Genomic DNA, 16,982 nt, shown 5'->3' on the forward strand with positions numbered 1-16,982 from the left:
ACCACAACACACACATACACACCCACACACACTTGCTTGGCATGAGTTTCAAGCCTCCAGGCCCAAGACCCAAACCATAGCCAACCAGCTATAGGAGTCCAGTAAAGTAACCATTATGCTATCTGCTGGTCCCAGCTCATGACTTTAATGAGGTAATATGATGTTCATGCTGGCTCATGACTTTAATGAGGTAATACAAAGTTTTAGGGATTAACTAAATCACACTAGTAGATACACAATGCATCAGAACTTCAGGATAAAAAATGATGATTTATAAACCACAGACCTAGTGATAATTCTGAAAAACAAATAAGAACTTTAAAAGGACAATTTAGTATGAAAGCATTATCTTCAACTAAGTCACTTTGAGAGAGCAAAGTGATTTTAAAAGACCTTCTACAGAATTTGGAATTGGCAAAGTCATTGCACAGAGTCATAAATAAGACAACAAGGACAAAGCCATTACGCTGTCCTTGAAGTCCACTATTATCTGTTCTTGGTTTACTGCTTCTGGAAGACAAAAAGCCCTTACAAATAGGAGGATGAGATGTTTGAAGAACTGTAAATAGGGTGTCTAAGAAAATATTTAAAAACTATGTCCATAAATAGATTTTTGCTCTTCTCCAAAACCTATTTGTCCCCAATTCGCCTGATCTCAGGAAACACTATCTTACCAGGCACTTGGGCTCCAAACCTGGGCATCTTTCTGAACCCCGCTATTTCTGTCATATCTCACATGCAATTAATCAGTCAGACTTGTCACAGCTTCCTTGAAATATGTTTGAATCCTGTCATTTTCCATCCCCTTCACAGCTTTGCTCCACCCAGGCCACTGTCACATTGTGCCCTGACCACTGCGATAGGCTCCTAGCTGGCCCTGCCTTCTCCCTCCCCCCTCCCACCACTATTCCCTACAGTACTCACACACACACACACACACACACACACACACGCATGCATATGACTCAGTGTGTTCACTAGAAAATGTGTCAGATTGTATCATTCTTCAGAATTCTCCAGGAACGATCCCAAATCCTCACCATGTTCCATTAGCCCACCAGGACCCTACCTCACCTGTGTCATCTTGCATCCTGCCACCCTCCACCACCCTAACCCCACCACCCACCATCCCTCCCCCTCCCCCTACTCCGCACACTGGGCCTCCTTTCTCTCCTTGAGCTCCTCCTCCCCTTCCCTCCCGGCCATGGGTGTGTGCACTTACTGATCTCTGAGTCTGGGGTGCTTTCAGTGCAATTCTCCACCCAGGTACCTGAGAGAGACATTCCCCCATCACCCTTCATGAAGCAACCATGTCTACCACACCTCTCTGCCCATCCCCCCGTTGTTATTCTTTAGAAAAACGTGTTGACCCCTAACATGTGATTATGTATTGTTTATTTTTGCCGATCCCTATTAGATACCAGCTCTCCACCAGCAAAGGCTTTGTTGAGAAATGTAAAAATGACTAGCAAAGTGTATACTTGAAAATATTCTTAGTTCCCAAAAGTTCAGGACGATCCTACGAAAAGAACATAGACTTTAGCTAACTTGATTTAATGTTTACTTCTATTCTAGCACTTTAAAAAAATAATTTTTATTGTGTGCATTTGAGGTTTTATGGGACAAAAAGAGTAAAATATTGGGTTGTCAGAAGTCATGACATATTTTTCTATGCAAAAACGCATCGTGACTTTTCCCACAGCCCAACAGTTACTGTAGTGAAGCAAATTAACATATCCACCATCTCATATGGCTGCTTTCTTCTGTGATAAGAACAGCTGAAATCCACTTAGTTAACAAAAATCCCGACTACAGTTGTGTTAACTGTAGCTCTCATGTCGTTCTAATGATCTCCAGATCTGTTCGTCCTCCACAGCTGCTACTGGGGACCCTGGGACCCACATCTCCCCGTGTCTCCTCCCCTCCCCTGCACTTGGTAACCACTATTTTACCCTCCATCTCTGTGTATCTGATTTTTTTTTTTTTAGTTCATTAGAATCTTGAGTCTTCAACATTCAAAGTCAGATACTTTTTTAAAATAAAGATCTCACATCCACTAAGTGAAATGAGCCAGGCACAGGAAGGAAAATATTTCATCACTTCACTTACACATGGAATCTACCATTTTGTTAACTACCAAATTTAGGGAAATTTGTTAATACCTGTAAGACTCTGTTTCCTTCTCACCAGAAAAGAAAAGGAGTGTGAAGGGTGTGATGAAGTGGGGTTGATAAGGAGACAAGTGGGATTGAAAGTGGATAAAAGTGGAACCAGTGGATGCCAAGGTGGTTAGTCTTAGAGCCCTACATAGCTGACTGTGGTTCAAGTCCTGACCCTGGCTGCTTACTGTTTTTTTCTCTCTCTCTCTTTCTCTGATCAAATTTTTAAAAATATTAATAATAAATAAAATAAAATAATTATTTAAAGAAAAATGGATAAAAGTTGTTGCACGAAGCTACTATGGGGATTGTTTTATTTTCAATAACCCACACAAAGTGTCTAACAAGCCTCTCATAGACCTGAAATAAAGGTTGACAAGCAGTTTTCTTTCCATTGCTCCCATTGTATTTTCTGTAAGTGGAAAAACACAGCTGCCTAGAAAGCATGATCATTCAATACTGTAACCTAAGAGTTACCTAACAGTAGTTGTTAGTTTAAAAACTGAAAGAAGGGGACCAGAAGATGGTGCATTGGTTACATCACTGGACTCCCATGGAGTTGACCACGGTTCGAGTCTTGGACCCAGTGGCTTAAACTCATGCCGTGCACCTGTGCATGCATGTCCAGGCCCAAAGAGGAGAAGGGAGGAGAAGGGATTGTGGGATGGCCACCCCATCCACTCAAGGAGTAATTTCTCACCTTTTGTCTCTCTGTCTCTTTCTGTCTTTTAGGTGACTACACACACATACACTATAACCAAAACCTTTTAAAAAAATAAACTGAAAAAGAAACTAAAGTGTTAGCTATCAGTTTATCTTTTTTGAAATAATAGCTTCAGCTGTTCAGGTACACCTAGAGTTGGTTGGAAAAGGCAAAATAAGTTCATAAAAAGCCAGATTATTATGGTAATTATTACATCATGAACTAATTGGCCTCTTCCTCATCAACATCTACACAATGTCAAGATATTTGAAGGACCAATTTGCAGGATAGTTTCATCTCAATGAACATGTTTATGGAGACAGTATCTACTTTAGTACTTAATAGTGTCTGGAAACTCTGATGATTGAGAAAAACATTAATAGATCCGGTGTTCTTAAGTCCAGGCCAATATACTTTGCCATCTATGATGTTTTTAAGCATCTTTTAGCATTTTCTGATTACAATTCAATGAAGTGCAAACAGCCATGTAGCACACAGCTCGCATTATCAGGTCTTCTTTCTGCCAGTTGACTGGATGAATATTGTAATGAGATTTGTTACTTATTTGCTCTCCAGCAGCTGCGATGGAATAGTTTGGACTGGTACATCTTGCTAATGTAATAGAGTACAGTAAGTATTGGAGCTTGTTATTTTTTTTCCAAGCCAAGGCAACATGGTCTCTAGTAACTTGCCCCATTTAGCTTTCACCATAATCTGCCACAGTGCTGGTAGCCAATGAAGTCTCTTTGCCAAGTGGATTTTCTTGTGAATTTCACATTAGGATTCTCCTCATCAAGTCAGCTGAGTCTGATGAGGAAGTTTTCTGTCTCAGAAAAGTGCATCTCTCTCTCTCTCTCTCTCTCTCTCTCCCTCTCCCTCTCCCTCTCCCTCTCTCTCTCTCTCTTTCGATGTTGCACACACCCTTTAGGAGGGTAGGAAAGAGACACAGAAAAAACAAGTTTACGAAACACTGCAACAAGCAAGATCACTGCCTTCACAAACTCTTTGGTTCTCCAAAGGGAGGAAATTAGAGATAGTTATTTATAGAGTTACAGGACCCGTTCTGAATGACTGTAAGGCAATTCTTGAAAAGCAAAGAACCAGTTGGGACTGGGTAAAGTAAATGGCATAATAGCTTTGAACTGCTGGGCACAGAAAAGTTGAGACCTTGAAGAGTATATTAATAAGCAAAATGTTTTTCAGAGCAATCTTGAAGAGCAATCTCTTCATTTTCATAAATAAGCTATTTCAGTTAGTTTGTAGTTGTTTTGTGAGGACCTTTCCTCATCTGAAGTGTGGGTCAAACAGAGACACAGGTTGTTGGAAAAAGATGAGAGGCACTGATGTCATGTTGTTTATTGGCTGAGTTCAAGATGAGCTCGCAGAACTCTTAGTAGAGCTTGCAAAAGCCATATCAGTGCTCATAGGTGCTTTCTCTCTCTTTTCTGAAAGCTTGTAACATGTGAGAAAAATGCTCACAAGCACTTCCTCCCTCTAGGAGCTCACAGCATGGGGAGCTGTGCCAAGTCAAAAGCCAAGCCAAGGCCATCAGGGCTGAGCTGATGGAACCAAGGCTAAGCAGAGCAGATCTAGCAGGGCAGGGCAGAGCAGGGCAGTGCTGACTGACCAGGTGCTTCCTTTCTCTTAAAGGAACTGAAGACAACAGTGGTTCATTGCCAAAATCAAACTGACATACACAGACATGCATGTTACATTCGATAGCGTAAAGCAGGAAAGTCATAGTTACATAACAAGCACGCAAGCACAGTACAACCTAATAATATACGTTGTTTACCCTGGGGCCTTTAGACATGATAGATAGGAGGTGAACCAGACTAAACCATCCCGACTCCATTGCCGTACAGTAGTCTTAACTCTCAGAATCGCTAATATGGAGACTGGAATTTGTTTTAGTTCTCAGGTCTTACAACATGTGAGATTAGAACTTTTGCTCTGAAAAGATAGATGTGAATAAGACTAGTCCAACGCCTTCAGGAAGCTTCTACCTTAGCAAGGAAAATCTTGCTTTCAAGACATTGGAAGATAGTACAGAATCAAACCTTCTGGAAAAGTGTAGGTTGTTAAGGAAAGGAACAGTATCTGGGAGTCATTAAAGGGGACAATATAAGAAAAATGTCTTTTTATGGGACCAGCAGTTAGCGTAATGGCTATGTCGCTGGACTCCCATGTAGTCTACTGCAATTCGAGTCCCAGACCCGGTGGCTTAAAAATCTCACTGGGCGGGTGTGCGTGCGTGTCCAAGATCCCGAGAGGAGAATGGAGGAGAAGGGATTGTGGCATGGCCATCCCCCCCGGGGGGGTGTGTGGTTTCTCACTTTCTCTCTATGTCTGTCTGGTGAGCACATGCGCCCTATAGCAAAAACCTCTAAAAAAAAAAAAAGGAACTATTTTGTGTAATGTCTCACAGTACCCCTAAGATACAACATGGAGGATCCCTAAGTATATCAATTGGCTTTAAAGGTCTGTGACTTTGAGGAATTTACAGATAGTGCCTCAGATGCTTATAAACCCCAGCAAGGAACTGCAGTAATCATTCACCAAATTCTCAGGAAAACACTGTCCTGCTCTCTACGTTGGTGAGGGCAACTGTGAACTAAGGAATACAAGCGACCAAGACTATAATGTAAAACGTATTGTTAGTTAACACAGCTTCCAAGGGATATGATCAGAAACCCACACCCTGGTGCTAGAGAACACAGATCTGAGCAGCAGATGCATGCCTGACTCCTTCACTGTCTATGACAGTGTGGAGAGCAGCCAATCTGAGCAAACATGGTGACCCTTAGAGGCATACAGAAACACTCTTCTGTGAGTTTCATTTGCATGGCTATGAGAGCATTTGCATATGAAAATGCTATCTGCCTGTTGTTGTTAATATCAATAAGGCAGAGCAGTATCAGGCTAAAGCAAGTCACATGTGTTTATCAGAGTTTACCCCAAAAAGATCAGAGAAATTACATGGTGCCAGCTGTTTTCACAGCTTCAGACAATTTATATCCAAAAGCAACTGACTTTGCATTCCATTTCCTCTTCTCCTATTTTCTGCCCTTTAAAAAAATAAACCTGAGACCAGTTCCAGGTCGAAGCTTTCTCCATCAGAGAAGTTAGGCCCAACTGATCCTCGCTTTTCTAAACCTGTGTGTCTTTTTGTGTTTGTTGTTATGTTTCTTTCTAATCCACAGCCTCTCTACTCAAAATTCTCTTTCTGCCAAGTGGGTCCCACCAATGGAGAGCAAGTTGATCAGCAGTTGTAATCTAGAATTACTGACGCACTTAAGTAAATCTATGCAAAAAATCCAAACAGCTTTGGAAAAATAAGAGTTGTATCTAATAGAATTATGGCTTTGGCTCTATCTATTCTGGTTCGGCCTCAACAAATCCTGGACAGAACCTCCTGATAAATTCTGCCCTTGATTATCTTGAACCTGGCAGACCACATGAACCCTTCGTTCCCTGATAAAATTGGCTTTATCTACAATATGCCCATTTGGAAATCACCATCACACTCATGAGTAAGTCAAGGTATGTGGGCCCAACACCCAATGCAGGAACAGCAAACCCAATTCTTTGTCTCACACGCATGAGAATTAGAGAGGCTGACACAGAGAAGGAATAGTAAAGGAGAGAATTTATTAAAAGAAGGAGAGAAAATAAGAGCTCCCAGGCAGGGAGTGGGACTTGAAAAATGGGCTGCTAATAGACAACTGAGGCAAGGGGCTTTTATCTAAGTCAGTAAGGCTTTGTCTGGGCTCCCTTTGTAAGAAATATTTAGGCTTTTTCAGTCTCTGAGAAGCTGACTTTATGTGAGACAAGAGAAGTGGCTTGTAGAAGAACTGGCTATCCTATTAAGAAGAAATGCCAACTCGATGATAAGCTTAGTGCTGATGAAAGGAGCTCTGAGAAGCTGACTTTATGTGAGACAAGAGAAGTGGCTTGTAGAAGAACTGGCTATCCTATTAAGAAATGCTAACTCGATGACAAGCTTAGTGCTGCTGAAAGGAGCTTGCAGGGTGTGAGTTGCCGCAGGGAGTGCTGCTACAGGAAGAGTTGATCTACACAGTGTATAGCCCTAGGTTCTTTAGGTCTAGATCTCTATGAGACCAGCCTTGAGATGCAGAATGAAAAAACACAAACACATGTAACGTATGAAAAGAGAAGTTTTTGGGACCAGCAGTTAGCGTAATGGCTAAGCCGCTGGACTCCCAGGTAGTCGACCACGGTTTGCGTCCCAGACCCGGTGGCTTAAAACTCCAAGATCCCAAGAGGAGAATGGAGGAAAAGGGATTGTGGTGTGGCCATCCTCCCTGGGGGGTGATTTCTCGTTTTCTGTCTCTCTGTCTCTCTTTGTCTGTCTGGCGAGCACACGTGCCCTATAGCAAAAACCTGTTAAAAAAAAAAAAGAGAGAAGTTTTAATAGAAAAGTAAAGGTTGCTAATAGGAAGGAAATACCCCCCCATGCCTGAAAGGCATGTGGGTGGGCAGCTGCCAGAGAACAGCTACACTGGGCATGAGGTTAGGTGTTAATTTTATCCTGGGGAGTTGGTAATGAATATTCAGCAGGGGAAGGTCTGTCACACTTCTTTGCCTCTTTGATTTTGAGGGCTTTTTCCTGTGCTTGCACATCTCTCTCAGGTAAGAATTTTAATTATCTCTTCACCCATGCTCAGGGTGGTTTTTGAACGAATGAGCAACCATATCTGGATGCACTGCCCAAATGTTGACTTAATGGCCATCCCAAGGGTGAATTTTGTGTGTATATCTGGGGTAACAGAAGGAAGATAACAATCTTCTGGTGCCGAGAGCCAGATGGAAAGGGAAAAGGGAAGGAATCTTCAGAGAGGGTCTGGTTGCATTTCCAGATAGGCTGTTATTGATCAAATAAACTGTAGGATAGCTATGGTTCTAAGAAAGTGAGCGAGCAGTCAGAACAAATACTTGATTTTTAGTGAGAACAGTGAGCAGCTCTTCTCAAAAGATCAACCAGAGTGACTGCACACTTTAAGTTGGCTCTATCTTAATATATGTGTCTGTTTCCTGTCATAGTGACTCTTCCTCAGTAGTCCCTGCCCTATTTACCTACCCATTGGGTCTAATTCCTGTCTTAACAGTAAGGCAGGAGAAAACTAGCAAATGGAAGTGGGTAAGGGGGCTGGGACTTCTGCCCATGTGTCTAGATAGAAAAATCTATCTATCTATGTTTTGCCCCCAATCAGGGCAAAAAACTCCCTGCTGAAGTTAAAGTAGGCAGGAGATTAGTGGAGGGTGTCTAGCTGATTAAGCCACATTTGACAGGGCCAATGAGTTAAGAATAATCAGCGGGCCCAGCCAATGATCAACTGACACAACCTAGATTAAAAATTTATGAACCTCGCAGAACGTCAATGCCAGGGTCTTCTGAGCCATGCTTTCTCTGTCCGCTCAGGCCCACTCCTACCTCTCAAGAGTGTCCTTTCCCTTCTATGTAATGTAGTATCTTTTCCTTTCACTAGTGGCGAGTTTTGTTCAGTCCTTTGTCTGGAACACCGAGAACCTGGATACCATCACAGAAGCCAGCCCACAACAACACTGGCTCACCAGGAACCCTATACTAGCCGTCCCAAGGGCTCTGGCCCATCACTGGCAATAACTATGCATCAGTCACTCTAATTCTTGGCGCTCTGCTTTTCTCACCTACAGAACAGAGGTAGCACTACTGACAATATCTAACTTGTAGATGGTTCTGAAGTTTAGGTTAGGTAATTCATGAAGAGAGTTTAGCACGATAAGAGAAAACAAAGAGCTATAAAGTACGGCTATTATTAATATTACTCTTTCAACATGCCTTTCCACTTATGTCTTTGCAGTTGCTACCAATTCCAGCATTATCTCAACTTTCATTATCTCACACCTTATTATTTTTTAATAAAACATTATTTATTTAATTTTATTTATTATTATTATTTTCTTCATTTTCTCTAGGGCACATGTGATCACCAAGGGGAGGGTGGTGGGAGTGAGAAAGTAAACCACCAGGTGCAGGACTCGAACCATAATCAACCATGTAGGAGTTCAGTGCCTTAATCACCTTGCCACCTGCTGGCTCCTCAGACCTCTTTTCCCTACTTTTTTTTTTTTCCCCCTTCTTTTTTTTTTAATGAGAGAAAGATTTTTAAAATAGGGTACGTGTGATCTCCAGAGAGACAGAAAGCGAGAAATCACCCCCCAGGGGGATGACCATACCGCAACCCCTCCTCCATTCTCTTCTTGGGATCTTAGACATGCACACACATATGCCCGGCATGAGTTTCAAGCTGCCGGATCCAGGACTCGAACTGCAGTTGACTACATGGGAGTCCAGCAACGTAACCATTACACCATCTGCTGGCCCCACTACTAGTTTTCTTGTCACAAGTAAGTAAGTACTTATTCCCTGCTCTTGCCTTCCCATGACATCAAGTTCCTGCCTCGCACACATCCTTGTACTTTGCTTTCAAGGTTTTTCATAACCTGATTCCACTAAACCAACCTAATCCCATTGTTATTCATAATTATTGAGTTCTTTGTGGTGGTTTCCAGTAGCAACCAATGGTTAGACAATGAGTCTTCTCTCCTACAGCCGTGTCACTCAGAACACACCAACATGAAAGCAAGTCTCAGCGCTGACCCTGCCGACTGTGGGAATAGCCATCCGACCCTGAAACTGCCACACCACCTGCTCGGAAGCTCAGTGAAACCTCTCTCCAGGATCTCACTGTTCCCACAGTAGCTGCTGCTCATGTCACTCCCCAAACGTATAGGCTGAAGGCAGCCAGATGGTGGCACATTGGTAAGACATGACACTGCAAGTCTGACCCACATGGGAAGGCTCTGGGTTTGCATCTGGAGATCACTCTGAACAAACCAGGCATGCACATGTTCATTACACAAACCTGGGTGAGGCTGTGGTGGATCGTGGCACCAGGACACTGTTGAGGGGACCAGCAGATGGCATTATGTCACTAGACTCTCACGTAGTCAACTGCTGTTTGAGTCGGTGGCTTGAAACTCATGCCAGGTGAGGGCACATGTGTATGTGTGTGTGTGTGTGTGTGTGTGTGTGTGTGCATGCGTGCACAAGATCCTGAGAGGAGAATGGAGAAGGATTTGTACCATGGCCACCCCATCAGGGGGGTGATTTCTCGCTTTCTGTCTCTCTTTGTCTCTCCAGCAAGTGCACATGCCCTATAGCAAAAAAAAAAAAAAAAAGGCACTGTCTAGGATGTCTTTGTGTTTCTTTCTTTCTTTTTTTTTTCTTTTTTTTCTTTTTTAGAGGTTTTTGCTATAGGGCGTGTGTACTTGCCAGAAAGACAGAGAGAGACAGAAAGCTGGAAATCACCCCTCAGGGGGGATGGCCATGCCGCAATCCCTTCTCCTCCATTCTCCTCTCGGGATCTTGGGCATGCACACACACGCGCCCAGCGTGAGTTTAAGCCACCGTGTCCAGGACTCAAACTGCGATCGACTATATGGGAGTCCAGCAACTGGACGCCAACTCCTGGTCCCTCTGTGTTTCTTTTTCTCTGTCTTTCATTCATAAGTAAACTTAAGAGAATCTGTGTGGTGAAATCTTGACCTCCCAGATGATAGCATTAGGAAGCGGGGCTTTGAGGGAGGTGATTCAGTCATAGGAGCAGAGTTCTCATGAATAAGATTAGTGTCTCTAAAAAAGAGACCCATGGGGCCAGCAGATGGAGTGGTAGTTAAGATGCCAGATCCCACATGACTGTCTCTACGGTTCAAGTCCTGCACCTGGTGGCTTGAAAATCATGCCTAGCACGTGTGTATGCATAGCCCAAATCCTGAGAGGACAATGGAGAATAAAGGATTGTGGCATGGCCATCCTCCTGGAAGTGTCTCTTCACTTTCCCAGTCTCTCTCTTTCCAGCAAGCATACGTGCCCCATAGCAAAAGAGAGAGAGACCCAGAGACGTTGCTCCCTCCACTGCATGAGGATACACAGAAGCAAGAAGGCGTTATCTGTGAAAAGGTGGGCGCTCACCGTCAGACACCAGTGTAAGCACATTGATCTGGGACTTCTCAGCTTCCAGAGCTGTGAGAAGTAATAGCTGTCATTCACAAACTACCCAATTTATGGTATCTTGTCATAGCAGCCAAATGAACAAGACGGTGACCCACAGGGAAACTTCACCTAAAACAGATTGCACGATAGTCTTTTTATAATAACGTTTTCTCCACATTTCTTTATTCATTGTTTGTTTATTTTTAGTTTTGCTATAGGGTACCTATGCTAGCTGGAGAGAGACGGAGAGAGAGAAAGTGAGAAAGTGCCCCCCGTGGTGGCCACACTGCCATCTCTTCTCCTCCATACTCCCCTCAGGATCCTGGGCATACACACACATGTGCCCAGCATGATTTTCAGTCCACCAGGTCTGGGACTCAAACCATGCAGTTGACTATGAATCCAGCCCCCTTAACCTCCACACCACCTGCTGACCCATACAATGTCCTCATGGCGAGATTCAGCCATCTCCTATTCAGAGCCTGGCTGCAATCTCTGCTACACTAGTGGCCACAGACAGGGTCAGCATCCTACACTTCGGGTGCCTTTCCAAAGCACGTGGTCTGTTGGCCTCACTGGATTCCTATGCCTGGTTTCGGGTCCCATCCCATATAACTATGTCTGATCGACCCTCATTTCACACATGGAAAAATAATATCGAACATCCATTATATTAATTAACAAAGCAACTGAAGTTAGTTAAAATAACTTTAGTGAAGCTCTCTGACTCCCTGGGCCTTTGGGCTATGGCCCTCCTGTACTGACTGAGCATTATTGGAGTGCCTATTCCTGATCAAGGTATAAGGTTAACTAATCAACCACAGAGTATGGATTGCATTAACCCATAGCGTCTATGCTGAAGTGCTTTGGCGGTAAACTGCAGCATGTAACGTTCAGTGTGGCCTTTCCCGGCTCCCCATCACTCACATTCATCCAGAGCAGAGGTGCCCAGCCTGGGCATGGCTGGATAATTCCCTTTGTTGAGTGATAACCTGTGTGTTACCGGATGTTCAGCTCACCTCTGGTATCTGTTCCTGAGATGCCAGTCCTACCCCTTCCCATGGTGATCATCAAAAGCCTTGACAGACATTTCCAGAAATCCTGGGCTGGTGAAGTCACCCCTGCTAGGTGCTGCAGTCCTAGAGGCGGGCTTACTTCCTAAGGCCAGTCAATCCCCAGGCTAATTTTCTTTTCTTACTTTTGCTTATTGTGGTCTCCAGTCTCATGCCGCCTTCATGCGCCTATTCAAATGCAGCCCATCCTTCAAGACAAAGTAGCTCTAAGAACCTGGAAGCAGCAGGAGGCTGCTTGGTTCCCTGTGAAGGTGGGCTCCAGATCACCGCAGACCCCACCGCTCTGCTCATCTTACACGGTCCGGCTCTTTCTAGTCGCCTCGGCGGTGTCAGCTGCCTGGCCCTAAAAGAGTTGACCTCGATGCTTGTACCTTAATAATAAGCCTGGATCACCCTTCCATGAAAACGTCCACCATGGCTGTGCTGACCTTGGGAGAAGTTTTACATTCTGCAGCAAACAAACAGATCAACTCAAAATGTCTTACAACTGAGTTGGCTCCTGCTAAGGAGGTAGTAAGGCAGCGCACTGAGTCATTATTCTTTAAAATAGGCAAGAGATCATAAATTAGAATGTCAAAACACGGTGCTCACCTGAGTCAAGATAAAGCATTAGCTGTCAGGCAATTCTTGAAGGACCAAGGTCCAGTAGAAGACAGGGTTCTCAGAATACCCTCTTCTGGGCTGTCCACTTATGAAGCAATCTGTAACGTTGTTAGTCATTAGGCAAGGGGTAGGGGAATAACTTTTTTGTGAATTACTAAGTAAAAAAAATAAATTAAACTTAAGTTTCTAAGAAATAAACTCTATTGTATTCAATTAAGAATATCATAAAGGAAATGTTGTTAAAATACCTAGTTGGGTGGACAGTGGCTGTTCTAGCTAGGCTCAATAAACATAGTAAGAGCTACAAACAAATGCACGATTAATAGAACACTATGAAAATGCAGCGATACAGCTTTGCACATTTTATACATGTAGGTTAAAGCCTCCAATCCTCAGACAGGTTCTGCCCGAGTCCAGTTTATAATATGTAAGAAAATGTTTAATTTTCTCCAAAATATAATCGAGACAAAAAGTTGGCAATATTTTATTAAAATATTCTGATTACCTTCATATTTGTTTTACCTAGAAAGCTTTTATCAGAGTAAAAATATTTCCTTAACTGAAATATATTAGTAAAGAACATATATGTGTAAAGATCTTCATAAATTACTTACTTTTTTATAAACATAAATTATTTCCATTGGGGACCAGCATTTGGCATAATGGCTATGTCACTGGACTCCTATGTAGTCGATCGTGGTTCGAGTCCCAAACCTGGTGGCTTAAACTCACAGGGCGCGTGTGCGTGTGTGCCCAAGATCCCGAGAGGAGAATGGAGGAGAAGGGATTGTGGTGTGGCCATCCCCCCTGGGGGGTGATTTCTCACTTTTTGTCTCTCTCTGTCTTCCTGGCAAGCACATATGCCCTATAGCAAAAACTTTTCCAAAAAAAAAATATATATATATTTCCATTGATTATCTTCTCCTTTTGTTTTCTAACTGAAATGATTCTACCTCTCCTTTTTAGCCAGACCTTCTCCTCACCCTTCCCCCAAAAATCTCCTTTTAGATAACATGACATCTTCCAAAAGAAAGAAAGAGAGCCAGGCAGTGGCTCAGCGGTTACTGGACCCATGGGAACAGTCCTGGGTTCATGTCCCGGGACCTCTCTGACACACCAGGTGTGTGTGTGTGCCCGGGATCCAGGCTGGTTGAGACTGAGACTGGCTCATGGTCTGAGAATGCTGTCAGAGGTACCCCACCCCAGAAGAAGTAGAGAAACATTTTTTAAAAAAGAAAGTTTAGGGAAAAAAAAAGAAAGGGTGAAAGAAGTATTTATCAGGTGCCAACCATGTTTAATTCTACATAAAGAGCTGAAGAGTAAACCACGGCATGGCTGTTCCCCGTGGGGAGTGATTTCTTGTTTTCCCTTTCTCTCTCTCTCTAGCCATTACATGTGCCCTATGGCAAAATTTAATAAAAGAAAAGAAGAGTATTATCGAGCCTCTTAAACGGAAAGTGCAGAACCCAAATTCAGGCTTATCTCACTCCTGTGCGGTTGGTTTTGAGCTACTCATGCTGTCATGGCTTCTCTCATTCCTAACAAAGTAATCAAGTTTATTTCTCCCATGAGAAAGAGACAGAGAAATTTCCAAAAGGGTCCTCATGTCATAATCCACCCCCAGACTCAGCCACCCAGGTCACACGCATGAATGTTCCCAGCGTGCTCGGGAGAGGTCATAGGGCTTGAACCCAGAGCCTTTCCTCCGGGAATGCAGCTGCAGTTGTGTTGTTGTCACCACCCGGCCCTTCAAAGGCACTTGGACTGCAGTGGTAGGCCGTGGCCTCCTGGTTCAGTTATTTCCGTGCAATCACAACCAAAGTGGGCTTATTTTCAGCATTTATGACATAGCCAAAACTTTCACTGAGATGGCAAAGAATGCGTAATCCTAAGTGTGACTAAGAGGCATATAAATACGTACAGAAATATTACTTACACATTCGAATGCATTAAACATATGGATGTACACACAGTATACACGGCGTTGATGAGGAGTATCCAGTGAACAAAGATGAGGGTCTGCACGGACTCGCACGCCCTTCCCCTGGTGAAACACTCCAGTGAATACAGCTACGAGCAGTCTCTGTTATGGCCTGAATTGGTCTCTTTCTTAAGCATTTTCTTTTTCTTTAATGGGTATTTGCTTGTTTTGTGCCATCCCAATGTACAATATTTTGAATGCTGGTGTTTTGGGTATCGGGACCTTATTTTCAGTATCTACTTTTTCAGGTACTGAAAGTGGAAGTTTGAGATCTGCCATTCCCTTGCAGTACTGCTTACTCGCAATGCCTGCTCCGCATCCGCCAATCACTGTGTGAAACAGATTGCAACTACTGACTTCTGTTTACAGAACCCTGCAGAAGGGTATTTTTACTCGCCTTCCGCAGTTGGGGAAGCTGAGGTTTGCTGGGACTGCGTCAGCTCTACAGTGACACAGCTGGGAAAAGGTGGGCCATCCTCCAGACACAAAGCTGTCGCATTCCAAGCTGAGTACTCAGCCGTTCAGCTGAGGAGGAAATGTCTCTCTAGTCACCGGACTTTGCAAAACACCAGCTGCAGGCCTTCCATGCTGCCTGAGACTTACTCTTCTCCTCTGTCTACACAGCAGCCTGAGCTCTGGGGAGGCAACTGCTCTGTGCCAAAGGAAAGAATGCTTTGTTCAGCTTTGATAGAAGAAAGAGGGCCAATGTCATTGTCCCCGGAGAAAAGCGTCATTTCCAGTGTTGATTAATGTGGAAATGGGTCACCCACTGGGCAAACATCTCCTACATCCTCGTGTTGAATGTCCTCCAGTGAGAATGCTCAGCTGTTCTCAGTTCTTTTTATTTACATGGAGGTTACTTAATTTACAGCACCTTAGGTGAATAATGGAAAATGATTTGGGCTACATAAAATAAATTAATCAGATTAAATAGAAGTTAAAATCACCTCGAGTCCAATATGTACTAAGTTGAAGGATATTAAAGAGTCTTTAGGGACCAGCAGGTGGTGTGGTGGTGAAGGAACTGGATTCCCACATGGCTGAAATGGGCCCAGACCCGGTGGCCTGACAATCACACCAGGCGCATGTGTGTGCATGCCCAAAATCCCAGAGGAGGATGGAAGAGAAGGGATTGTGGTGGGCCCTCCCCTCTCACTTTCCCTCTGCCTGTCTTTGTCTCTCTCCAGGGAGCGTGCGTGCAAAAACCTAAATGAGTAAACGAATAAGGAGCCTTTAAAGTGCCTCAAGTGGTAATTTGAACTTCTACTGGGAAATATTATAATTCGCACACTGCAGAACTCCTTGTCACGTGCAAAGGTGGTACCTGCAACCTCTCTTCAATGTGCTACGTTTTGAGGAGGAGGAAGGATTTGGCTACCCTCTTCCTCTTACCTAACTCCAGCTAACGAACACTTGTAGAAGTATAATCCTAGAATATGATGAAGCCCCTGACCTACCCGAGCTGAAACCTACGAACTCAGTGTCCTGACACAGTATTAAAACCAACCATGCTACCTGGTCTTCCCGTCTAGGAACGCATACCCTGCTCTCTGCGTGCCTAGAGGCATCACCATGTACTAATTTTTGGTTTGTTTTATCCTACTTAGACCGAACGTTAAAATTTACACTCAGAAACTTATTTTGCAGTGGAAATTGGCCTCAAGCACATTGGGACAAGTGTTTTGTTTAGTTTTGTTTCCTAAGTACATAGAAAGCAGTACGCTAACAGTTACATGTCAGGGAGCTAGGATATTATCGTTTTGAATGGACATAAAGGTGTAGTTTAGCCGAAATCCACATCCTTGGCTGGGAGTGAATACATCTATTCACAGTTAAAAACTTCCGCCACCTGGAGATATTCCTATTATGGAAGGTATTTTAGAACATGAAGTACTAATAGCTTATTTTTGAAACAGAGCAAGTGAGCAACAATTTTCTAAACTCCTTCCAGGAAAAAAAAAATTATAGAATAGATTGGGAAACCTCGTTCTATTGGAAAGATTCAATTAGACCTGTCTAAGTAGCTGGAGTCACGGCAACGTTCCACCACAAACCCGTCAACTGTACTTTCAGAATTCCATTCTTCCTGCACACCGTCTGGTGGTGCACCCCTGCAGTCTCCGAGCCCTTCACAACCACTCCCGCCCTCCAACCCCTGCGATTTACCCACTGGCTGGAAACAGGGATCGCAGAGACAAAATAAAAAGGAAAATAGAAAGTGCTCTCCTTTAGGTCAAGTTCAAAGCATGAACTAAATTCCGATATCACATATCCTACACTGTAGTACTTACGTTTCCGTGTAACATTGCATTGTCTTCTCATGCAGAAATATATTTTATCTTACAGCTATGCCCTGAGAAGAGTAGTATTGTTATAATCTCCATTTTATAAAGGAGTAAAAAAT

This window comes from Tupaia chinensis, unplaced genomic scaffold (genome assembly GCF_000334495.1).
Source record: "Tupaia chinensis unplaced genomic scaffold, TupChi_1.0 Scaffold000198_1, whole genome shotgun sequence".
NCBI classification, from domain to species: domain Eukaryota; kingdom Metazoa; phylum Chordata; class Mammalia; order Scandentia; family Tupaiidae; genus Tupaia; species Tupaia belangeri.